Source organism: Halichoerus grypus, chromosome 13 (assembly GCF_964656455.1).
Source record: "Halichoerus grypus chromosome 13, mHalGry1.hap1.1, whole genome shotgun sequence".
Lineage (NCBI taxonomy): Eukaryota > Metazoa > Chordata > Mammalia > Carnivora > Phocidae > Halichoerus > Halichoerus grypus.
In genome coordinates this window covers 23,008,188-23,035,278 of record NC_135724.1, presented here as the reverse complement: position 1 = coordinate 23,035,278, position 27,091 = coordinate 23,008,188, and the positions used below count along the sequence as shown (strand labels likewise).

At 39.1% G+C, this 27,091-nt stretch overlaps 1 protein-coding gene across 2 annotated transcripts in view; it reads left to right on the top strand.

The window, feature by feature from the left end:
* Nucleotides 1-27,091, top strand: part of LOC118518185 (uncharacterized) — a 287,064-nt gene that overhangs the window by 161,367 nt on the left and 98,606 nt on the right. For both annotated transcript variants that reach the window (XR_013443298.1, XR_013443299.1), the window contains one exon: nt 22,189-22,298. The gene's annotated coding sequence lies outside the window, so the exon portion shown is untranslated. The remainder of the gene's footprint in view (nt 1-22,188; nt 22,299-27,091) is intronic.

The following is a 27,091-nucleotide window of genomic DNA, read 5'->3' as shown; positions in this document are numbered from 1 at the left end:
TTTTGAAATTAGGCATGGCCATGAATCTTTTATTCTCCAGGTTTGGAGCAATATAACTGACACATAACATTATGCAAGGTGAAGGTATACAATGCGATGATTTGATACATACATATATTGCAAAATATTTATCACAGTAAGGTTAGTTAACATAACCTTCACCTCACATGACTACCATTTTGTTGATGTTCTTGTTACGGTGAGAACATGAAAGTACTTTCATAGCAACTTTCAAGTATATTACAATATACTTAGTATATATTTTATTAACAATATTACACTATTCTTAACTATTGTCATCGTGCTGTACCTTAGATCTTTGGAACTTATTCATCTTATAACTGAAAGTTTGTACCCTTTGACCAATATCTCACGATTTGCCCCAAACTCTTAGGCCTAGCAGCTACCATTCTAATATTCCTGTGAGTTCAGCTTATTTATTTATTTGGTGCAAAAAATGTGGTTTTATTAAAGCACATGAACAGGACCTGTGGGCAGAATGAGCTGCTGCTGAGTTCAGACTTTTAGATTCCATTATAAGTAAGATCATGCAGTGCTTGTCTTTCTCTGTTGGATTTATTTCACTTAGCATAATACTCTCAAGGTCCATCCATGTTGTTGCAAATAGCAGGATTACCTTCTTTTTTATGGCTGAATAATATTTCATTGTATATAAATACCACATTTTCTTTATCCATTTACCTACTGATGGACAATTAGGTTGTTTCCATGTCTTGACTACTGTAAATAATGCTTTAATGAACATAGGAGTGCATATATTTCTTCAAGATAGTTTATTTCTTCTGGATTTATACCTAGAAGTGGGATTGCTGAATGATATGGTAGTTCTATTTTTAATTTTTTGAGGAACCTCCATACTGTTTCCCATAGTGGCTACACAACTTACATTCCCACCAACAGTGCACAAGGGTTCCCTTTTCTTTACCTCTTGTCTTTTGGATAATAGACATTCTGACAGGTAGGAGGCAATATCTCATTGTGGTTTGATGTACATTTTCCTGACTATTAGTGCTGTTGAGCACATTTTCATGTACTTGTTGGTCATTTGTATGCCTTCTTTGGAAAAATGTCTGGTCAGGTCCTCTGCCCATTTTTTAGTCAGATTGGTTTTTTTGCTATTGAGTTGTAGGAGTTCTTTATGTATTTTGGATATTGACCCCGTATCAGATATATAGTTTGCAAATGTTTTCTCCTATTCTGTAGGAAATCTTCTCATTTTGTTGATTGTTCCTTTTGCTATGTAGAAGATTTTTAGTTTAATGTAGTCCCACTTGTTGATATTTGCTTTTGTTGCTTGTGCTTTTGGTGTCATATCTCAAAAATCATCACCAAGACTGATGTCAAGGAACTTTTTCTCTATGTTTTTCTTCTAGGAGTTTTATGGGGTTTTTAAAAAATTTTTTTTAAAGATTTTATTTATTTTTCGACAGAGAGAGAGACAGCGAGAGAGGGAATACAAGCAGAGGGAGGGGGAGAGGGAGAAGCAGGCTTCCCCCAGAGCAGGGAGCCCGATGTGGGACTCGATCCCAGGACCCTGGGATCATGACCTGAGCCTAAGGCAGAAGCTTAACGACTGAGCCACCCAGGCGCCCGAGTTTTATGGTTTTATGTCTTGCATTTAAATCTTTAATCCATTTTGAGTTAATTTTTGTGAATGGCATAAATAGGGGTCCAATTCCATTCTTTTGTTTTTGGATATCCAGTTTTTCTAACACCATTTATTGAAGAGACTATTCTTTCCACATTGAGTATTCTTGGCTTCCTTGTCAAATATTAGTTGACCATATAAGTGTGGATTTATCTCTGGGTTCTCTATTCTGTTCCATTGGTCTAAGTGTCTGTTTTTATGCCAGTACACACTGTTTTGATTGCTATAGCTTCGTAATATAGTTTGAAATCAAGATGTGCAATGCCTCCACATTTCTTCTTTCTAAAGATTGCTTTGCTTTGGCTATTTGGGGTCTTTTGTGATTTCATATAAATTTTAGGATTTTTTTTTAATTTCTGTGAAAAATGTGGCCACATATCTTGATTTAAATTCTCATGAAAGTGGACCTTGAGACAAAGCCTTAAGTGTAGCATAGAATATTTGTGAAGTGATCTTATGGAACAAAAATGAGGAAGTGGGGAAGTGACCCAGGAATGGGGGAAAGCTATGGGCCACTAATATTCAATCCTGTTGAGGGCCCTCAGAGATATCATAAGGATTGTGCCATAAAAGGAAAGGGATCCTGGGGCATATATCACAACTCTCATCCTCCAATTTGTTGAAGGTTACCCCAGTGGCACTAACATCCTTGTATTTCTGGATCACCCTCACGTGTGGAACAAATTCTGGTGTTGGTGAAAGCCCTTGAGAATAAAAAAAAGAGAGAAACAGGCATTTGGGTTGGGAAGCTGTCAGCTTGCTGGGAATTGCCCTGTAGTTCCAGGTGAACTCAAGTGACTGGGGAATATGGAGCAGGGCCTCAAGAGTATGTAGGCTACAGTACATATCTTACTTTGGTCAATAGAAGGTGAGCAAAAGTGATGTCACTTCTAGGTGGAAGCTTTAAGAAAGAGTTCATGATTTCCATATTTCTTTCCCCTGCCAGACCAAAAATAATGGTTCAAATGATGGGGGCTCCCTCAGCTTGTGTTCTGCAGTGAAAAGATGTGGGGCAGAACTAGCAGCTCGCTCACAGTGTACAGACATATAGCATGAGTGAGAAATAAACCTGTTTCTTATAAGCACCTAAAATTTCAAGGATTATTACTAGTTTGGCATAACCTAGCTTACCTGACTGAAACGTATTCATTTCCAAACTGATTTGTTAGGTGATAGTCAGTTGTGGTACCCAAGAATTAATTTTAATACCACAGAAGTCCAGCGGCACAAATAAGATAGAGATATAATTCTCTGTAATGTCCAGTTGAAGACAAGCCATACAGGATGGCTGGGGTTCTCCATTAGCTCTGAGGATCCAGGTTCTTTTTATCTTCTTGCTCTAACTACTACCCTAGGATAGGGGACAGCGCACTTATTCTGTAAAGGGCCAAGTAATAAGTATTTTAGGTTTTGCAGGCCACATGGTCTATTTGTTACAACAATTCAAGTCCACTGTAGAGTAAAAGTAGGTATAGATAATATGTAAATGAATGGGCGTGGCTGTGTTTCAATAAAGCCTTATTTGCAAACACAGGCAATGGACTGGATTTGGCCCATTTGCCAAAGGACCCATTGGCCCTTGATTTAGGCTTTAAATACAATCTATGGGTTCAGTTTGATAGCACAAATACTAAAACTGAAATAATTAAGAGAAGGTTAGTATGGTCCTTATGCAAGGGCAAAGAATTCATGAAGTGCATTGGTCTTCAAAGCAATCATGCATCGAGCTATCGAGTAGTTCTACCTGGGAAAGATGGTGATTTCTAGGCAAGTCCAAGTAGGGAGCTGCATTTGGTGTCATCACTGTGTTTAAGGCTCTGAGCTGGCTTCTTAGGCTCTGAAATTAAACTCTAAGCATAAGTAAAGGACCTAGGTTCCCGGGTACTGACTTTTTCTAAACAAACAAACAAGAGTGGTGTGCAATTCATTCTTTTGTAACACAGGCAGCCTGGATATTTGTGTTCTTTAGTCCATGTATTCTCTCCCTGTAGGCAAGCAGCATGGGAAGAAAACTCATAATAAGGAGTGAACATTAAGAACTTGGAATCAGAACTGGAAAGGAAGCTGGATGTTCTAGTAGCTGGTGATAGCCTGATATGTCTATTTCCTCCTTGGACTGCATCTCTCTGCTACTCCTTTTTCTAGCTTCCATCACCCCTCTGTACAATAAATAAAGCTTCAGTTTTGGTAGCCAATTTGTCTAAGGTAATGGATAATGATGCATACCTATGTTCTGATCTGTTATATGATTTCAGTCTTGGGGACTTCCTCATTGTTTTTTCCATGTGCTAGCAATACATCATTTTGTATTTTTTATCAAGAAGTTAAATGTAAAAAGTCAAACCATAAATAAGAAGATATAGATGAATGTGTGGTATTTAAGTAGGAAAGGACTTTTAAAGTTTAAATGCAACAGAAACATTTAAAAAGGAAAATTATAGACTTGATTATTAGCCCAATCTAATGAATAGAAAATAGATTATTATTTTATTTTATTTAATTAATTTATTTTTAAAAAGATTTTATTTATGTATTTGACAGAGAGAGACACAGCGAGAGAGGGAACACAAGAAGGAGGAGTGGGAGAGATAGAAGCAGGCTTCCCGCGGAGCAGGGAGCCTGATGCGGGGCTCAGTCCCAGGATCCAGGGATCATGACCTGAGCCGAAGGCAGACGCTTAACGACTGAGCCACCCAGGCGCCTCCTAGATTATTATTTTAAAAGAAAAACTTTTCTGTGCTAGTAACATGCATAACATTAAGATGCGAACCAAACACATAAGGAAATTGGAACAGGTGATAAGTAGAATCATTAAGAAATTCTAAAATAGCCTTAATATATAAATATCTCCAAAGAGCAAATAAGAGAACAGCAGGAATTCCTGTAGATAACTGGAGAAAGGACATGCCCAAGCAACTCATGAAACATGGTATTAATAGTTATTAAATATATGAAAGGATATTCAATGTCCAGAGAAATAAAGACAAATTGTGGCCATTGTGACAGAGACAGTGCTCACCAAATGTTCCATATCCTCCTTGACATTTTCGAGCTCTTTTGCAGTTAGGCTGGGTCCTATGACTGGTTTTGGTCAGTGCACTATGAGCAGATATGACATTGATCACTGGGCCACGGTAATCAAGAACCAGTGTGCCTTCCTGCAGCCATCTTAGAGACCATCTGTTCTAGATGCTGCAGCTGGAAGGTAGAGGGTTTATGTGAATATGAGATAAACTTTTATTGTGTTAGTTTTGGCAAAAGGTTGGCGTGTTCTAGAAACAGAAAGAAGACCATTAGAGTTGGCCTGTGGGAGACCAGGAAGAAAGTGGCAGGAGATTATGTTGGAGAGGGAGGCAAACCCCAGTCAGGGAGGACTATGTAGACGAGAGTGGAGAGTTTAAATTTTATTTTTAGTGCAACAGGAAGTGTATCAAGATACAGTGGTGTATCAAGAATATGCCCTCAAGAACCTTAAAAGTGTTTCTTCTCTCTGATCCACAAATATACAGAGTCTGTTCTGAAGATTCTAAGAAAAAATCTGAAAAGTAGTCAAAGATTTATATATAATAATATTTTTTCTTAGATTAGAATAACAAAAAGTCAAAAAAAAACCCTTAAATATCTAAAAATACAGGAAATTATTAAAGCCTCATATTGTTATTTCTAAATAGATCTTCTCCTAAAGGATTTTAAAGATAGAAATTCTTATGTTGCATTTACAATAGCAACACAATTTGAAATAAAAAGAATGTAGAAGATCTTTAATGAAGGATGGAAAGGATGACCTGAATAAATGGAGGGAAATACTAAGTTGCTGTATGGAAGAGTTTATATTATAAAAATGTAGTTTCTTCTATTCATTTAATAATAATAAAATTCCAATTAAATTCCCTAGAAAATTTTAATTAAACTTTAGAAACCTGAGTCTAAAGTTCATTGAGAGAAAAAATGTCTGAGGAAACTAAAAATAATTTGAAAAAAGAACAATGTGGGCTCCTGCGTAGTTGTGAACATTGGCTCAGTGGAAAGAGTAGGAATTTAAAAAGAGACCCATTTTGGTTTTTTTTAAAGATGTTACCTATTTATTTGAGAGAGAGAGAGAGCATGAGCAGGGGGGCAGGGGTAGAGGGAAAAGGGAGAAGCAGACTCTCCGCTGAGCAGGGAGCCTGATGCAGGACGCCATTCCAGGACGCTGGGATCATGACCTGAGCCGAAGGCAGACGCTTAACTGACTGAACCACCCAGATGCCCCAAGAGACCCATGTTTATATGAAAATTTAGTGTTTGATAAACCAGAGTCTCAAAGCAATGGGGGAAAAACAAACTGTACAGTAAATGGGTATGGGACAACTGAATATCCATTCACATAAAAAATAGCTCTGCCCCACACATAGTACTCAGAAAAACATTCTGTGTGAAGTAAAGAACTTCACCTTTTTACAAATAACGCACTATAAAAGCAGTAGGGAAAATGTAGGTATAAAAAGCAACCAGGAGTTCTTAAAAAAGTTAAACATAGAATTACCATATAAGCCAGAAATTCCACTCCTAGGCATATACCCCCCATATTAAAAACAGGGATGCGGTAAAAGGTGGAAATAACCCCAAAGTCCATCAGGAGATGACTGGATAAACAAAAAGTGGTATGACATAGTATTATTCAGCCTTAAAAAAGAAGGAGATTCTGACACAGGCTATGACATGGATGAACCTGGAAAGCATTGGTGTTAAGTGAAGCAAGCCAGTCCCAAAGGACAACTATTGTATGATTCCCCTCGTATTAGGCATCTAGAATAATCAGATTTATTGAGACATGGAGTAGCAGGGTGGTTGCCAGGGGCTGAAAGGGGAAAGAGGAATGGGCACTTGTTTGATGAGTACAGAGTTTCAGGTTGTGATGATGAGAAAGTTCTAGAAATGGATAGTGTTGATGGCTGCACAGCACTATGTATGTACTTAACACCACTGAATTGTGGCCCTTAAAATGGTGAAGATGGTAAATTTTTTTTTTTTTTAAGATTTTATTTATTTGACAGAGAGACACAGCGAGAGAGGGAACACAAGCAGGGGGAGTGAGAGAGGGAGAAGCAGGCTTCCCACGGAGCAGGGAGCCCAATGCGGGGCTCAATCCCAGGACCCCGGGATCATGACCTGAGCCGAAGGCAGATGCTTAACGACTGAGCCACCCAGGCACCCCGAAGATGGTAAATTTGATGTTACGTACAATTTACCACAATAAAATTGCAAAAAAATATTTAAGGAAGTACACTAGAGAAGAAAAGGCAACCATGAAGGATTGGGCTGTGTGTCAGAGACAAACACTATTTCATGGTACAGGAGGAATTTGAGAGGCAGAAGTTCCCAGATCATTGAGAATGAGTACAAGCTGACATTGTACAGAAGTTGAAATTGACAGTGTAAAAGTGTAACTCAGAAAAAGAAAAAAGCTGAAAAAAAGAGGAAGTTTTCCAAGGAATAGAGTGCTTAAGTTTTTATACATCGAAAACATAAAAGAGAACAGATTTCCATTGAACGTGACCCACATAAGATTTGCATACAGGACCACAAATTCTTAATGAGAATTTAATTATTGGTCAAAAAGTAAAAGAAAACGAGTTAGAAAATTATTCTAATTAAAGTCATAACTTGAACAGATCAGAAGAAATCCCTACAACTTCATATTCTTCCCTGAATGAAGATTTAATTACAACCATGAAATGTCACTTACACACAAAAAGGCTCACAGGCAGTTACTAGACTGGAACAAAAAGGCTGAATAAAAAGCAAACAATTGATAGTATTCTACAAAGACAAGCAAATGCGGAACATTGACAGAGATAGAGAATATCAGCATGATGTTCTTGAAAACAAAGCATAACAGGGATTTTGTGGTAACAATATTTACTGAAAAAAGATTTTCTAAGTTCAGTAGAAGTAATTTAATGCTGGAATGGCTAAACATGTAAGATGGAAAAGAAATCGTGAAACAAATTTTCACTATTTAGAATGGAGAATTTAATATATCATTATTGATTTAATAGGTAATTAAGTAGGACAAAATACCATATAAAAATTAAAAAAAGAACATATTGTTCAGTTCAGTCAGATTGTGGCAGGGACAAAAATTGTGTTGAACAACTAAAATTTATTGTATGTGTTGTTGAACCAGAGACTTCTCAAAACAAGGAGGTATTTGAGTATTGAGTATTTCATTGATTTTTATACCTGTTGCAAAGAGTACATTTTTAAAAATTAACTGAAGAACTGAAAAATCTTTAGACATTTGGCATTAATTTAAAAGATAGGGGAAGGCAGTCTAGGGTAATGGCACTGACATGTTTGGTGAAGAAAAAGTCTGCAAAAACCAGACTTTTGTCTGAAATATCCAGAGCCCTTCTTTGTGCCTAACTAAATTTTAATTGTGTATAGTTAGAATTTGTTACTAGGAGACGTGGCTTTCACCATGCCAATTACAATCACATTCAGGAGGAACAATTCAGAGGTTAAGCATGATAATCTCTGGATTATCTCTGTGTAAAATGGTGTAAAATGGTGTAAAAATGGCATATCTTGAAGAAAGTCATATCAAATTTGATCTTGCAGCCACTCTCAGATAACATGATTGGGAAATGTTGTGAAAGCAATTAGATTTAATTTAGATATGAAGCAAGATCCATTAGAAAAGATAGAGCAGCAGAAAATTCTCAAATAGAATGAATTATGGACTTTGGTAGAAAAAGAAATGAATATTAAATTTGTACTCCCATCAATTTTTAGTATTTAGAACTGATGTTTCCAAAAGGTTACAAGAAACCCCAAAAGATCAAGTTACTTACTCATATTAAAAAGGGCTAAAAATAGTTTAAAAACTTTTAGAGAAAAGTTTTTTCTAAATCAAAATGATATGAGAAATATGCAATATAATGATATTACAATAAAAACAAGGAAATTAAAATAAGGAAACAAAAATATTTCAATGACTGAGGGACAAGATTTATGTGTCAAATAATTTTGAAACTACTACAGAGACTATTTACTGAGCATTATAGATAAGGCAGAGTCACAAATGAAGATAGATATGAAAAAATTAAGTATTATTATAATGCAATCATATTTTTGGTTTTATAAAATCTGAGGATTGATAAATTTTAGTAGAACTTAAATATAGTATGGATGTAGATATTCCTTAAAAAGATGATGAAAATCAAAAGTGAATTTGGTGCCTTTCTTTCTTGCTGTGGAAGGGGATCAGAATATATCACCCCAAAGTATGCCACTTTTGGCATCAGGATTATTTCTAGCTGAAGGCAATTAAGAAGCAGCAAACTCAGAAAAGGCCCTTTGCCCTCCCCCCATCTGCCTAAAAGCAGGACATAAATTTCCCTTTGTGAAGGTGTTCTCTCTCTCCTATCCTGCTCCAGATGGAGAAAAACCCTTATCAATGGAGACAGAAAGTCGGCACCTGAGACGGAGCTGCACAAACAGACCTAACCCAAATAACCTCGTCTTCCATTAGTTTCTGCTATATATTTACTTTCCCACAATTTACCACCTGTAGAAGTCCAAGACCCTTCTCCTTTGGTCACTTCTCTACAGTTTCTCACCCTCTGTTCAAAGGGCACATAAGCTCCCTTCCCTCTCCTCCTGAGTTTAACTGCTACTTTAGTCTACACTTACGTTCTATGAAACGCTATGTGCCTGTACGGATAAAAGCATCAAATAAAATCTGTATGGGGGCACCTGGGTGGTGCAGTCGGTTGAGCGTCGACTCTTGGTTTCGGCTCAGGTCTGATCTCAGTTTCGTGGGATCAAGTCCCGCATCGGGCTCCTGGCTCAGCAGGAGTCTGCTTGAGTTTCTCTCTGCCTCTCCCTCTGCCCCTCTCCCCCTCAAATAAATAAATAAGTCTTGAAAAAAATCTGTATGCCTTTTCTCCTGTTAATCTGTCCTCCAGCGGTTGAATTCGAAGGTCCCAGCCGCAGAACCTAAGAGGGTAGGGAAATGTTTTTCCTCCCCTACACTATGTGGTGGTTTTGCCAGTGATTAAACTATAATCTCTTGGCTCCAACTACTCTTTGGTGTTTGGCTTTGTGATGCTGGAGCTAGAACTCCTCGAACCACTTTTCTGCTTTTGCAGTGGTTCTGATCGTCTTCACCATTAGGGGTTGTCAGAGGGAGGCGGGAAGGCTGGGGGAGAGAGACAGGACTTACTCCTGGCTGTTTGCTTCCTCTTCTGATGGGAGGCACTTCAGGCTTCTTCACCCCAGCAGCAACACTTCCTCCCAGCTGAGGCCAGTGTGCAGTTTACACTTGGAGAACCAGCCTTCTGACACCCCATTTCTGATACACTGGCACTGTTCAAATACTATGGTATGATTTTTGCTTCCTGACTGAGTTCTGACTGATAAGGAAAAGTATTGAAAACATTTTGAAAAAAATATCTTTCATACTTGACTGGCAGTGGTCTGTGTCTAGGCAGCTTGTGTAGGGAAGCTGTCTTCTGGGGAGAGGAATAGCTGAGGTCCTGGAGGCACGAGTGTCACTCGCTGCAAGACAGAGTCAGAAGACCCAGTTCACAGGGTTGTTTGTGTGAATTTAGCAAAATAACCAATACTGGCGTATGCTGTTCCTGCTGTGTTGCTTGTGGTCATGCAGGGATATTGCAGATCTGTTTCTCTCCCTCTACCTCCGACCTTGGTGCTAGGAGCCCTTCCCAGACAGACTGGCCCACTGCTCAGCCCCATTGTCTTAAAATTAATCCCCCTCCCCATATCTCTTTTTCTCTTGGAATCTGTGGACACTGAGCTGGTTTGGCTTCTGGTATTGCTTTAATTTCTGCAGTAGCTTTCTCCTAACCTGCATTTTTTAGATGTGTACTTTGCCAATCTGATCTTTATGCTTATTACTTTGTGGGAATTCTTTTATAACCTCTTGATGTTATGCCTTTTGGTTTTCTAGCTCTACATGTGTTTATTCTTTTAAAGTAGTATATTTCTTCCATTTCAAGGGATTTTGAATTAGAGTGATGTTCTTAGTTCAGTATTTTAATCCAATCTTATCTGTACTTCTTTATAATTGTTTTTTCCCCAAAGTGTCTATAAATGGGTTTTACTTTTATAATCAGAAGAAAAGATAGATTCCCCCAAAGATTATGTTACTTTCCTTGTAAACTATTAATCCCTCAGGGATATAAACTTCTAGTTACTTCAGAAGGAAATGTAACTATTATAATTCATGAAATCTCCAGGGGCAACACATTACAACTTAATTTCTTATATGGTGTTTCATTTATTTTGTAATTGCACAGATAAATAATGTATGAAAATGAAATGGCAGTTATGATCATTGTATCAGTGGAAATATTCTGAAAGTCATTTGAATCAGTTCAAGGCTGACAAGAACTTATGTACATTTAAAAATTTACTTATCTAGTTATCTTTTAATATTTTGGCTCAGAATCTCCAGAGATTTTCAGGAACTAAATTAAAATAACATCTCTCTGAAATAAACTGAAAGTGAATGAGATGTTTGCAAATGTAACATGTACATATTGCAAGTATTTGTGAATACAACATGTAGATATTATGTAGATATTCATGATTCCTCAAGCACAAGTGCTCAACAGGTAACTGTCATTACTTTGACAATGCTTACTGAATGCCTACTGCATGTCAGGTGTTCTAGTCCTGTGAGTACAATGGATAAAGTAGGTACGGTCTCTAGTCCCCATGGGACTTTTACTCTTGTGGGGGATAAGGATTTGTAGGCAGGCATTTATCATATAGTTTGCCAAATAATAGGATGAGATAAATCCAGGGAGATCAGAAAGCTGAGAGGAGGAAAAATTCAGTCTTGAGTATCAGGGAATAGCAGATGGTGACATAAAGAACTAATAATAAAGAAACTGATGAAAGGCAGATAACAGAGGCACGTCCTCTTTGCTTCAGCCTCTTGTATATACTGTGGCCTCTGCCCGGAGTCCTACAGCAGTCATACTAGGTGGTGCCTCCCGAAGCAGGCATGTTTGGAGGTGTCAGTACTTTTCATATGTCCTTCTCTGTGATGCGTCCATTCCTTTGGTCCCATAACCATGCTTGTATTGTGTCATCTCCATCTTTTCTTCCTTTTGTCTCCCTCTTCCCTCCTCCTCCCCCCCAGCCCCATACCTGATTGCAACCAAGGTGGACACTTGTTATCCATACTGGACATTAACCAACCACAGTGTGTCTTCTTGATCTCTCTAGAGAATTTGAAGTAAGAGGCACAGCAACTCTGTTGAAGCACTGTCTGTTGAATGAATAAAGTACTCTTCAACTTGATCCATAGGAACCAAGTTAAAGTACATTTTTGGAGCTTTCAGAACAATGTTCTTATCTTCTTATGAAACCTTATAGAATTTTCCTTTATCAAGTATGTTAAGATTATATATTAAAAATGATGGGTGGGGCGCCTGGGTGGCTCAGTCGTTTAGTGTCTGCCTTTGGCTCAGGTCACGATCCCAGGATCCTGGTTTCGAGCCCCGCATCGGGCTCCCCGCTCTGCGGGAAGCCTGCTTCTCCCTCTCCCACTCCCCCTGCTTGTGTTCCCTCTCTCGCTGTGTCTCTCTCTGTCAAATAAATAAAAATAAAATCTTTAAAAAAAATGATTTTAAGTGTAACCATATTATTCAATATGATTAAGTTGCCACAATGTATTAGTTCCTCCTACCAAATCATAAACTGTCAGTATAGGCACTTATGTATTTAAAAGCAGACATTTGTGTTCCAATTTGGTTTGAACCAAAGATTTGTCAGGTAATCTAAAATTAAATTGAAATAGTTTTAATTTAATTTTGATCTATAATATATGCTTTTTAAATAGGACTTGAAGGGAGGAGTGCTATTTTTAGTGATATCTACATTGTTTGTTGTGATATCTATAGTGAAACGGTGTTGTAGATTTTTATTTCAGAGTTTAAAAAATCAAGTTGTTGAGAGGGGATGTTGCAGAATGTACCAGTTAGCTGTTGCCAAAATCCTCTGCATAACAAACAGTTTCAAAACTCAGTGGATAACAATAATTAGTCTCATGGACCTGAGGGTGGGCTAAAGGGGGTGGTTAACATGGGCTGGATTGGATTAGAATGACTTGGCTCCTCTTTACATGTCTCTTGTCCTTTTCCTGGGACTAGCATGCTCACCTAGGTGTGTTCTGCTTCGAGGTAAAGCAAGCAAGTGCACACTTGTAAGGCCTCTTGAAGTCAAGTTTCAGAAAGAATACACAGTCACTTCTGCCTCAACCAACTGTCCAAAGCAAGTCTTATGACCACATCCATAGGTAAGAGGAGGGGAAGTATGGCACCACACACTGAGAGGACACTGCAAAGTTTTATGGAAAAGGCCATGTATACAAGGAGGGATGAATGAGAAGGGACGGCGCTATAATCTATACGCAGAAACTACCGAGTTGTTCACCAAACTTTCCTTTTCTTCCTGGTGCCTACAGCTAGACCATATTTCCTTGCTTCTCATGTAGTGAGATCTGGCTGAATGACCAAGTTCTTGCCAATGGAATGTGAGCAGAAATGACTTGACCCATAAGAATGTCTACTTCCCTATGTTATTTCTTATTCTTTGGTTTGAGGCGGACAAGGTGGGACAATTTGGAAGTCAGGTAGTAAAGACAGAAGCATAGGATGAAGGAGCCTGTGGCTGTTCGGTATCTCCTATTTGGACTTCATCTGAGAGAAAGAAACTTTTATTGTGTTGGAGTCATTCCTCATTTTGGGGTTTGTTTGTTACCACAGCTAGAATTACCTTAAATGATACATGTGATATACATATGTCTATATCTATATCTATATCTATATCTATCTATATCTATATCTATATCTATATCTATCTATATCTATATCTATATCTATATCTTTATCTATATCTATAGAGAGAGAGAGAGAAAGGCCCTTATAGTGCCTCCAGAGTTAACTTTGATTCCTTCAGGGGCAGCCTCTCTACATATCCCTCAATCAGGGAGGAAATACCTTGATTATCCTGAGGTTGGAAAGATACTCTTCCCAGTCACCAGGGCAGGACTGAGCAGGAACAACACTTTCGTGACCAAAACAAGTCCCTGCAAAATAGATCAGGGATGGAAATGTCTTTTAGTGTCAGGGTTTTTTTTTGCATCCTTCTCTTCTTGGTTCCATTGGACTCCTTTAGCGGGAATGAAGGAGGAAGAATATTTGAGAAGAAGGTTTTGGGTGTGGTTTTCATCTGGCTACATGAGCTGAGGCTTGCCAGGCTGTGCCCAAGGCCAAGGCCAAACGCGCTCCAAGAATCCTCTCCTAGTAAAACACCAGGTATGCTTTCATTTAGAATTTAGAATGTCTATTTTGTTTTAGAGTTTAGTTTTAGGCATGTAATCCATTATAGGTTTTAAAACATAATCCACTTGGGCATATCATCTTCAAAAGTCATAAAAAGCCTCTTTAATTTTTTTATTTGGAACAATTTTGCCTCATAAAGAAGCATCCTGAACTTACAAGAGATAATAGCATTCTCCCTCATCCATCACGTAATTCCTCCCCTACAACTTCTAACATCAGAAATGCTACTTCCTCCAAACTTTTCCATAGATTCCATTCTCTATTTAGTAACATGTATAATGTATCCATTACATCAGTGAACCTGAGGGTAAACATTTGGACATCACCTCATTTTATGAGTTAGAGAAAATGCCTAATTATCCAGTTTACTAGATATTCACCAATACCTCCTTGGCCCTCAAGAGATATAGAAGAAAAAGAGATTACTATTAGAGACAAAAATAGCTTCATCCTAGACAGAGTAGCAATTAGAATTTTTATCTCTAGGCCATTTGGGTTATTATTATAATTCCCTTTCTGTCCAAAAATCCCTCAATTCTGGTGGATTTGTCCTTACAATTAATAATAATAGCTAACATTTGTTGAACTCTTACTGGGTCTCAGACATTTAATGTACATTTGCTCATTTCATTCTCAGAAATATCCTATGAGGTAGACGCTGTGATCCCTACCATATAGACGGGGAAACGGAGGCATGGCTGGTAAGAGATCCAGCCATGGTTTGAGGCCAGACAGTATGACTCCAGAAGTTGAGCTCTTCTCTGCTATTCTACATGGGAATAACTAAGTCGTATGGTTTTCAAGATTGATTAGTCTTCTGCTATACAAGCATGATGAACTCTGTTGAGAATCTCCAATGACTTTGTCTTGGCTGATTTGAAGCTGTCAGGTAGATGAGGAAGGCCACTTTTTAAGGCCTCTTCCCTTTTCCATATAATAAATGCTTATTTGTAGCAAACATTTCTAACTTCTTTAATAGGCCCATGGAAAGCTAGATCCTGATATTATTCAGCTGTACATAGCCTCACGGGTCACAACATTTACTGCTGACATCAGGTATTTTTAATCTATATTCCATGGGAACATGGTGAGTACTCAGTGGGAACCATCCAGAATGTTGGTTGTACTGGTTGTTAAAATCATGACATACAATAGGTAAATAGCTATTGCCCCAACAACCCCTTCACCCCAGATCCTTCTCTGATATTTTCATCTCTTTGTACCATCCATCAATGGAGGGGTTAATATCTGACACAGCAGGGTGCTTCCTGGATATGCTTTGCTCTGTGGCTGCTGTCCCTTGCTCTGGACCTCCATTAATTCATCTACATGGTGGAAAAAGCAACACCTGCTCTGCCTTTGTCATTGGGCTGAGGGGAGGATCATGGGGGAAAAATGGCTGAAAACTTTCTTTCCATACCAACAAATACAAAAACCAAGGAATGTCACCATGTGGGAGAGCCTCACTTTCCACCAGGCAGGGAAGAGTGAACGACTCTGGGTCTGCTAGTGTTCCTCAAGGAATGGCTGGGGTTCTGGAATTTTTTTTCACACATAGAATTAGGTGTTAAATGTTTTTGTGAAGTTTCTAATGGTTTCTATATTTAAGTTCTTGTAGAGTGTATGATTTTTTACCTTAGTTCCTTTCTCTTCTTTTTTTTCCTTCTAAATTAAACTCTCATTTTCACTCATTCTAAAATGTAATCAGAGCGTGTGCCAGAAAATTAATAGCATGTGGGTAGGAAATTGAAGGTTAAAAAGCCTATTCTATGTACTAATTATACTTTGAGAAACAATGTAAAAATGAAAGGGCAGATTTAAAATTTATTTCAAAATTCAAACTTACCACCCTAATATTTACTCATTGTTCAACTCTTCTTTTGGTTACCTTCTTTCTAACAGCATAGATCTTTATTTTGTTTATAAGCATATGTTAATTTTCAAATTATTTTCTTTGTTAACATTATTAGCATATTACCACTTTGCTTGAAGTTTCACAATTTTTTTAAAGATTTTATTTATTTATTTGAGAGAAAGAGTGGGAGAAGAGTGGGGTGAGGGGCAGAGGGAGAAGCAGACTCCCTGCCAAAGGCAGACACTTAAACAACGGAGCCACCCAGGTGCCCGAAGTTTCACAATTTTTAAAACAAAGATTTTAATGTTGAACTTTTCCCTTTCTGTGATATCTGATCTTTTCTTTTTCTCTTTTAAACAGCTTTATTGAGGGGCGCCTGGGTGGCTCAGTCATTAAGCGTCTGCCTTCGGCTCAGGTCATGATCCCGGGTTCCTGGGATCAAGTCCCACATCGGGCTCCCTGCTCTGCGGGAAGCCTGCTTCTCCCTCTCCCACTCCCCCTGCTTGTGTTCCCTCTCTCGCTGTCTCTCTCTGTCAAATAAATAAATAAAATCTTCAAAAAAATAAAAAATAAAGAGCTTTATTGAGGTAAATTCGCATAGCATACAATTTACCCATTTAAAGTGTGCAATTCAATGGCATTTAATATATTCACAGAGCTGTACAATCGTTATCAAAACCAATTTTAGAATATTTTCCTCACCCCCCAAAGAACCCCATACCTTTTAGCAATCACCCCTCATCTCTCCCCAGTCCTGTCTCCACCACCTCACCCCAGCTCTAGACGACTACTAATCTATATTTTGTCTTTATAGATTTCCCTATTCTGGACATTTCGCATAAATGGAATCATACAATATCTACTCATTTGTGAATGGTTTCTTTCACTTGTCATAATGTTTTCATGATTTCTATGACATCTTTTTGATAAGAGATCACGTATGGTCTTTGGATAGCAACTATATTTTGTTGCTCTATGTATGTTTCTATATAATGCCTCACCAAATAGACCATAAACACTTAGGGACTATTTTGACATCTGTGGTTTTGTATGCCCAGAACAGCACTGCCTTTTGCTGGAAATGCTCCTTCCAATCCTGGTGTTAGGGGAGCAACAGAATGGGTTCTTATTTAGGCCCTTTCTCCCAGGGGTCAGTCTGGGGATGGACAGCTGACCCTGCTGACCCTTCCCTGGAATTTTAGAACTGAGAATGGAGACATGGGATTCTGTGGTCTCTGGAGATGGGGTTTAGGTGGTCATGTCTGCTGCTATGTGGAAGAAGGTTGTAGGAGAGAATGGAGCCTACACAAAAAGATAAACCATTTGGGACACCTGGCAGCATTCACATTTCTGACTCTATTTATCTCTGAGGTCCACCTGCATCCCTGGCCTTCCTATGTGGTCTCTAAGGCACACTAGTATACATTTCAACATATTCTGACAGCAAGTATTTAGATATGGGAATGATCACTGCACCTAAAGTATCTTGGGAGGGTTCAGAGTTGTGGGTCACCTGTCTCCGGAAATATCATTTTAATGGATAATCATGACCTACATTAATTGATATTAAGTTTTAGCATCCTGGGTATTTTTGTATTAGTTCAAGATGTCTTCCATGAGCAGATTCAAGTTCTCAATTCACATTAATGATATATCACCAAATTTTGTGGGTATTTTTTTGATCATTAAAAAATGTATTACATAGGCACATGCCTATATAAAACACAATCAGATTTTTTTCCTCCACATTTCACTGGTTTGAATGAATGGAGGTTCTTTCTCATTTGGACTTGCTTAGTTATCATGAATAAGTAATTGAAAATAGAAGACAGGAAGAAATCTTAGGCATGCGGAGTATTTTTCTACTTTAAATGTACATTTTAGCATTTTGTGCATGCACTGAGTACTTTTTAAAAAATCCTGAAATGCAGAATTAATGTATTATTACTTTGTAACATTACATCTATCTATTTGCTGTTTAAAGAAAATGTTTGGGTCTTGCCACCTTAAATTTTATGAGACTATAAATATTCTTATTTATTCAGGTGCACATAAAAGGCAAACTCCAAGAAAAAAGCCATGACGCCTTTTACTACTCTTTTTTCTGTGTGGGTGTGTATTGCAGAAAGGAAGACTTGGCATTTATAACAATTCTGCGTGTTTGGTGGAGATTCCTGGACTTTTTTAACGCCCCCTCACCCTCCAACCTCCAGTGACCTATTTTCCTGTTTGCAGACAAACTTTAATATCAGTTCTTTTTGCTAACTGATGAAACAGCTACTTGGGCAAAGCTCTGAAGGACAAAGATAAAAGAAAGAAAAATACAGGTCTAGGGAGGGAGGATGGAGAAGAGAATATGATGGGTCAGGAAGAAGGGGTGGGATCTCAACCAGGTTTCGGATGAGCTGGAGAGTGGGATTCCTGGGGCAGGTGCAAGAGGCAGGTGGTGCTGGTCCCAGCAGGAAAGAGGTCCTGGATGTGGCAGTGGGTCTGAGTAGCTGTGGTGAGCTGCAGGCCCTGTGGTGGATGATGGGGTCTACATTGGGGGAGAATCCTATCTCATGTGTTTGCAGTTGGAGAGAAGGTACAGGGCTTCACAGATGTGCAAGTTGTCTCATTCAGGTAGAACACGGGGCTCCAGGTGGATTCATGGTGGTTAGGCAAGACCTAAGGCTGGGAAGATCCAGAGTGCAAACCTCTGAAAGTTCACTGAGCCACACTTATCCCAGTGGGTAGGCACTTTTCAAGCCATCTTACTTGGAGCACTGCCAAGTGATCATGGAGGCAGAGCTGGCTGGGCTCTGAGCTCTAAACTCTGCTTCAACCATAGAAATTACTTTTATTTGATTTTTGTATGTGTGTGTGTGTGTGTGTGTGTGTGTGTGTTGGGGGGGAGTTGTATGAGATTTGACAGAGAAAAAGCATTCTGTTGCTAAATTATTAAAAAGTCAGAAATCTTTCCTCAGAAGATACTTCTTCAGCCTGACATTAAAAGGAGGCCAAAAGCTGCTCTGGTTGAAGTTAAGCTTGTCCTATGACTGAGAATGGAAGGGCTTCCCCGATCTTTCAGGAAAGTCATTTTGGCCCCAGCTTTCAGTGGTCACCAGTGTCACAGTGAGCCATGAAAAAGGTACAAGGAGGAAATTTTTCCTGGGAAGAGAAAGGTGAAGTTATAGGAAGTGAAATAAGGAGGGATCACTGGTAGGTTAATGCTCTTCAAGGAGAGGTCACAATTATGTCATTTGACCTCTATCCCAACAGCAGTCAGAGGCCAAGTGTCACATGGGGCAAATAAACAAGTTTGCATATCATCTAAGAGATGTTTGTGTCCAGGAGGGCAGGTATTTTATTTTACTCAGCTTTTGGTCAATAGGACTTGCTGGGTGACTGGCCTATAAAAAAGTCAGCTCTGGAGACAGGGAAATGAATTTAGTTTGACTCAGCCAAGAAACCAGACCTAGTAGCTTGATCAAGCTTAATCGATAATTTGATTCAAGTTATGTTTCCATTCTGTGTTGATGAACACCTAATTTCTGGATGCGGAGGGAAGAGGGGCCTTTGCAGATCACCCATCCCTGTCCTCACCCCTTTACCTCTTGCATGGCGTCCTGCAGGCCCAACCAACTTGAATGGGGCATCACCCAGAATGAAGGCACTCAGCACCAGTGATGACACAGTGAACTTTTGAAGACTGCAGACCCCTAATGGGGAAGTCACAGGACCACCATCATAAGCTTGAGTGTACAAAAAACAAAATAAAACAACAACAAAAACAAGCCCCCAAAAAACAAGCTCTTAAGCCTCACCTAAAATCACTGAATGAGAATTTCTGAGGGTGGGGCTCAGGAATACACATTTACACAAAGCCCCAGAATGTCTTAGGTACTCTAACCCTTGGGAACCATTGCTTTGAGACCTAGAATGGCTCAGATAAGAAGCTTTAAATCTAGAGCAATGTGATTCCACATTGCCTTCCGTGGTGTTATTCTTGACTGAATAACAAAAACCTAGAAATTGTATCATAGGAGAATTATTGTGTCTCAAGAATTGTTTTACTGGTGGTGGGGTGGGGGATGAATCTCAGGATAAGATTAACCTGTGACTGCTCCTGGAAGAATAGAGAGGAGGGGAAATCTCAAGACAGGGAAGAAAGATTAGAAATTGGGGTGCATGCTTGAGAGGATCCTTTATAAAGAGTTTTTAGTTCTTTTTCCCATTGGAGTCTGGGAACACTTACATTTGACCTGCAGGTTTAATCACTCCCTGGTTAAGCCCCATGCTCCGTGAAGGCTGTTACACACATACAGTGTAGTTTACATGTGGGAAGTTAGGGGCAGAGTAGTAAAGGAAAATGCGGCTTCCTTAGAACTACCTTGCTGCAGAGGCCAGAGTGTCTGAGACAGTGTGAGTTAGCAGCTGTAGCTTTCAGAAGTCCAGGCAAGGACCACAGAGTAGTGAGTAGTGCCAAGGCATGGCAGGGAGGGGAAATTGGCAAGGACAGCAGCCATCAATTGTCACTGTCCCAACCCTTGCTCCTATTTTTTTCTTTAACTTCAAACACATTTTTATCTCTACTATTCTTTAAAACTGCTCTTGTGAAGGTCACCAGTGACATCTAAATTGCCAAATTTAATGGTAAATTCAAAGGTTTCCTCTTCGACCCATCAATAGGCATTTGACACAGCTGACCATTTGCTTCTTGAACATCTCATTGTTGACTTCCAGATGAGCATTCAATCTTGGTTTCCCTGCTCCCTCACTGGGTGCTCCCTTAAATCTCTGTTAGTCATTCTTTCTCAATATTGGCATGATCCAGGGCCCATTCCTTGGCCCCTTCATTCAACCCATGGAGAGTGACTCCCAATACATTTATCTCCAACTCCAACCTCTCCCCACTTGTAAATCCAACTGCTGAATGTCCATCTCCAGTGGGATTTGATCAGACTAATTTAACATGTCCAAACCACACTTAACTTTCCTCCCTTTGCTGCTCCAAACTTGCTCCTCCTCAGCCTTCCCATGTCTCTAACTCATCCCTGACTCTTCTGTTTCTCTCACAGCCCATATCTAGTCTTGTAATAAACCCTGTTGGCTCTACACCAGCGAAATATACTCAAGATGTGCTCCCCTCTCACCCTGACCACCTGACCCAAACCACTACTCTCTCTCACCTGGATTTTTGCAATAGATCTAGACAATACCTAACTTGCTTGCTGCTTCTACCCTCACCCCCTGTACAGTAAAGGATTAACTCAGCAGGTCCGGGTTGTCCAAACCCTGTACATTTTAAGGTAAAGTTTGCCCTGTCTGGCTTCTGGGAAATAACCTCTATGAGTTTGGAATATCCTGCTTGAAAGAGATTATTTCCCAGGAACCAGACAAGGGCCACAATTTTCTTTATTGTGCTAAAAATATACATGAAACTTACCGTCTTAATCATTGTGAGGTGTAAAATTGTTATGCAACTATCACCACTATGCATTTCCAGAACTTGTTCATGATCCCAAACTGAAACTCTGTACATATTACACAGTGACACTCCATCCCTCCTCCCTCCAGTCTCTGGTAACATCTATTCTAGCTCTGTCCCTATGAATTTGCCTATTCTAAGTACCCCAAGTAAGTGGAATCATACAATATTTGTCTTTTTGCGTCTGGCTTATTTGACTTTAGCAATATGCTTTTGAGCTTCCTCCATGTTGTAGCATGTGTCAGAATTTTATTTCTTTTAATGGATTAATTACATTCCATTATATGCACCTACTACATTAAAAGGATCTATTCATCTGTTGATTGACATTTAGACTGTATTCACCATTTGGCTATTGTGAATAACACTGCTGTAAACATTGACATACAAGTATCTGTCTGAATCCCTGTTTTCCATTCTTGTGGTATGTACCTAGGAGTGGAATTGCTGGATCATATGGTAATTCTATGCTTAACTTTTTGAAGAACTGCCAAACTATTTTTCTACAGCAGCTGCACCATTTCGTGTTAACCACCAATTGTAACTGTCATCACTATTGCATGGTGAGGGGGAAGGGTTAATTTCTCTACATGCCCACAAATACTTGTTATTTTCAGGATTTTGTGTTTGTTTTTTTTTTTTATAATTGCCTTCCTAATGGGTGTGAAGTGGTATTTCATTGTAGCTCACAGTCTTTTATCTCATCAACTTGCACCTAGATTGACAAAACAGTCCTTGGGACTATACCTGCTCTCCCTGTTTGTCTTCTTTACTGTTGCATTTGACCATTGTTGTTCATGGATCTTTGTAAAATACCCCTTGTGTTTTATAGATTGTCTTGTTGGTTCCCTGCTCCCTGAACCATCACATCAACACTTTTCTGCCTGGCACAGAGTTTTCTGTCTACCCAAACTTCGTTCCCTAACTCAGCTCTTCCACATGGTAAGTGTTCCTTAAAGTTTTGCTGAGTAAGTGAGTCCATGGACTTATTAATCAAGACTCTTTCTTGAGGGAACTTAGAGTCTAGTATATGAGTTAAAAAGGAATAAGAATCAAAACAGAGACCCAGATAAAGGAGAACCAGAACAGGGGGGCTTCATGGAGGGAAAGGAGTAGGAATTTGAAGAATGAGTAGGAGCTGGGGGGAAGGGAGAAAGGACCATTGAACAAAGAATACAGTATGTGTTTTCTTTGGCTGAGTCCTAAAGTATACAAGAAGGGAAGGTGTTCTTTTAAAAGATGGAGAGGCACCAGATTCTGAAAGCCTGGAATGCATGGTCAGGAGTTTGGAATTCATTTAAGCAATTAATCAGGACTTAATGAAGTTTTCAGAGTCCCAGAGCTATGATTGAAGAAGACACCTCTGTGTGTCCTACAGGGTTTGGTTTAAAGAAAGAAGGTCCCAGAGGCAGGGGAATAGCTGATAAGGTTACTGTAACAGTACAAGCCAGTGTTAAAGAAGGTGTGGACTAAGACAGTGACAGCAGAAAAAGAAAATTTGGAGGTTGTTTTGAGTGATACTGTAAAGGAAAAGTCAATGATAATTAAAAAGCTATAAGGAGGAGAGGGGAAAGGAAGATCTTGTAATTTCAGCCTTGGAGTCTGGGAGGATGGAAGGAAACCACCAAGAGAAATGTGAAATCTGAGGAGGAGCAAGATGGCGGAGGAGTAGGAGACCTAAATTTCGTCTGGTCCCAGGAATTCAGCTAGATAGGGATCAAACCATTCTGAACACCTACGAACTCAATAGGAGATTGAAGAAAAGAATAGCAGCAACTCTCTGAACAGAAAAGCGACCACTTTCTGGAAGCAGGGACCCAATAAGCGGAAGATCTGGGGAGACTCTCCTTCCTCCCCCGGGAGGGGCGGTGCAGGAACACACCACAGGACTCTGCTGGGTTTGGAGACTCCACACAGGGTCGTGTGCCAGAGATAGAAGTGCTTGGTCACAGGCCAGGTGAGCACGGAATGCGGCTGGAGACCGGGGAGACGGGAGTGATTGACTGCTTTTCTCAGGGGGCTCACTGAGGAGGGGGGCCCCGAGTTCTCGGCTCCTCCAGAGTGGAGATTAGGAGGCCGCCACTTTCTTTCCCTTCCTCCAAAGCTGTACGGAAAGCTTGCAGGGAACAAAAGCTCCCGAGAGGAAACCCGAGCAGATGACTTAGCCCGCCCCCGGCAAGGGTGGGGTAATTCCGCCTCCGGCAAAGACGTTTAAGAACCATGGCAACAGGCCCCTCCCACAGAAGATCAGCAAGAACAACCAGTCAAGACCAAGTTTACCGATCAAGGAGAACACCAGAACGCCAGCACTAGGGGAACATAGCACATAGAATTCATGGCTTTTTTTCCCCCAATTCTTTAGTCTTTCAAAGTTAATTTTTTTAATTTTCTTTTTTTTTTTTGAATTTTTCTTTTTCCTTTTTTCAACCAACATCTTATCAATCCCTTTTTTAAAAAATCTTTTTTATTTTTCATTTTTAGAGTCATATTCTATTCCTTCATAGTAGTTAACCTTATTTTTGGTATATATATATAAGTTGTTCTTTCTTTAACATTTTGGGATACAGTTTCTTCTAACAGACCAAGATATACCCTAAATCTCTAGTGTATGGCTTTGTTCTAGTCTTCTGCCTGATCACATTCTTTCCCTTTTTTTTTAAAATTCCTCTTCTTTCTTTTTTCAACCAACTTCTTATCTTATCAATTCCTTTTATAAAATCTTTTATAATTTTCATCTTTATAGTCATATTCCATCCCTTTATTCTATCTACCCTTCTTTTTGTACATATATAAGTTTTTCTTTCTTTAAAATTTCGGGAGGCACTTTCTACTAACAGACCAAAATACACCCAAAATCTAGTGTGTGGCACTGATCTACGCACCAGCCTGATCATATTTAATCATAGTCTTTTTTTTTTTCTTTTTTCTTTCCCTTTCTTTTCCCCCAGTTTCAGGTCTCTTCTGATTTGTTTAGTGTATATTTTTCTGGGGTCATTGTTACCCTGTTAGCATTTTGTTCTCTCATTCATCTGTTGTCCCCTGGACAAAATGACAAGATGGAAAAACTCACCTCAAAAAAAAAAGAACAAGAGGCAGTACTGACAGCCAGGGACCTAATCAATACGGACATTAGTAAGATGTCAGAAGTAGAGTTCAGAATGATGATTTTAAAGATACTAGCTGGGCTTGAAAAAAGCATGGAAGATATTAGAGAAACCCTTTCTGGAGAAATAAAAGAACTAAAATCTAACCAAGTTGAAATCAAAAAGGCTATTAATGAAGTGCAATAAAAAATGGAGGCTCTAACTGCTAGGATAAATGAGGCAGAAGAAAGAATTAGTGATATAGAAGACCAAATGATGGAAAACAAAGAAGCTGAGAAAAAGAGAGATAAACAACTACTGGATCACGAGGGCAGAATTCGAGAGATAAGTGATACCATAAGACAAAACAATATTAGAATAATTGGGATCCCAGAAGAAGAAGAAAGAGAGAGAGGGGCAGAAGGTATATTGGAGCAAATTATAGCAGAGAACTTCCCTAATTTGGGGAAGGAAACAGGCATCAAAATCCAGGAGGCATGGAGAACCCCCTCTCAAAATCAATAAAAAGGTCAACACCCTGACATCTAATAGTAAAACTTATGAGTCTCAGAGACAAAGAGAAAATCCTGAAAGCAGCTCAGGATAAGAGATCTGTACCCTATAATGGTAGAAATATTAGATTGGCAACAGACCTATCCACAGAGACCTGGCAGGCTGGAAAGGACTGGCATGATATATTCAGAGCACTAAATAAGAAAAATATGCAGCCAAGAATACTATATCCAGCTAGGCTGTCATTGATAATAGAAGGAGAGATAAAAAGTTTCCAGGACAAACAAAAACTAAAGGAATCTGCAAACGCGATACCAGCCTTACAAGAAATACTGAAAGGGGTCCTCTAAGCAAAGAGAGAGCCTAAAAGTAACATAGACCAGAAAGGAACAGAGACAATATACAGTAACAGTCACCTTACAGGCACTACAATGGCACTAAATTCATATCTTTCAATAGTTACCCTGAATGTAAATGGGCTAAATGCCCCAATCAAAAGACACAGGGTATCAGATTGGCTAAAAAAAAAAGACCCATCGATATGCTGTCTGCAAGAGACTCGTTTTAGACCCAAAGACACCTCCAGATTGAAAGTGAGGAGGTGGAAATCCATTTACCATGCTAATGGACACCAAAAGAAAGCTGGGGTGGCAATCCTTCTATTAGACAAATTAGATTTTAAACCAAAGACTATAATAAGAGATGAGGAAGGACACTATATCCTACTTAAAGGGTCTATCCAACCAGAAGATCTAACAATTGTAAATATCTGTGCCCCTAACATGGGAGCAGCCAATTATATAAGGCAGTTAATAACAAAAGCAAAGCAGCACATCGACAACAATACAATAATAGTGGGGGACTTTAACAGCCCCTCACTGAAATGGACAGATCATCTAAGCAAAAGATCAACAAAGAAATAAAGACTTTAAATGACACACTGGACCAAAACGACTTCAGAGATACATTCAGAACATTCCATCCCAAAGCAACAGAATACACATTCTTCTCTAGTGCCGATGGAACATTCTCCAGAATAGATCACATCCTAGGTCACAAATCACGTCTTAACCAGTACCAAAAGATTGGGATCATTCCCTGCATATTTTCAGACCATGATGCTTTGAAACTAGAACTCAATCACAAGAGGAAAGTTGGAAAGAACTCAAATACATGGAGGCTAAAGACCATCCTACTAAAGAATGAACGTGTCAACCAAGAACTTAAAGAAGAATTTAAAAAATTCATGGAAACAAATGAAAATGAAAACACAACTGTTCAAAATCTTTGGGATGCAGCAAAGGCAGTCTTAAGAGGAAAGTATATAGCAATACAAAACTTTCTCAAGAAACAAGAAAGGTCTCAAATACACAACCTAACCCTACACCTAAAGGAGCTGGAGAAAGAACAGCAAATAAAGCCTCAACCCAGCAGGAGAAGAGAAATAATAAAGATCAGAGCAGAAATCAATGAAATAGAAACCAAAAGAACAGTAGAACAGATCAACAAAACTAGGAGCTGGTTCTTTGAAAGAATTAACAAGATTGATAAACCCCTGGCCAGACTTACCAAAAAGAAAAGAGAAAGGACCCAAATAAATAAAATCATGAATGAAAGAAGAGAGATCACAATTAACACCAAAGAAATACAAACAATTATAATAACATATTATGAGCAAATATATGCCAGCAAATTAGATAATCTGGAAGAAATGGATGCATTCCTAGAGATGTATCAACTACCAAAACTGAACCAGGAAGAAATAGAAAACCTGAACACACCTATAACCACTAAGGAAATTGAAGCAGCCATCAAAAATCTCCCAACAAACAAGAGCCCAGGGCCAGATGGCTTCCCAGGGGAATTCTACCAAACATTTAAAGAAGAATTAATACCTATTCTTCTGAAACTGTTCCAAAAAATAGAAATGGAAGGAAAACTTCCAAACGCATTTTATGAGGCCACCATTACCTTGATCCCCAAACCAGACAAAGACCCCATCAAAAAGGAGAATTACCGACCAATACCCTTGATGAACATGGATGCAAAAATTCTCACCAAAACCAGAAAAGACCCCAAATAGCCAGAGGAATGTTGAAAAAGAAAAGCAAAGCTAGAGGCATCACAATTCCAGACTTC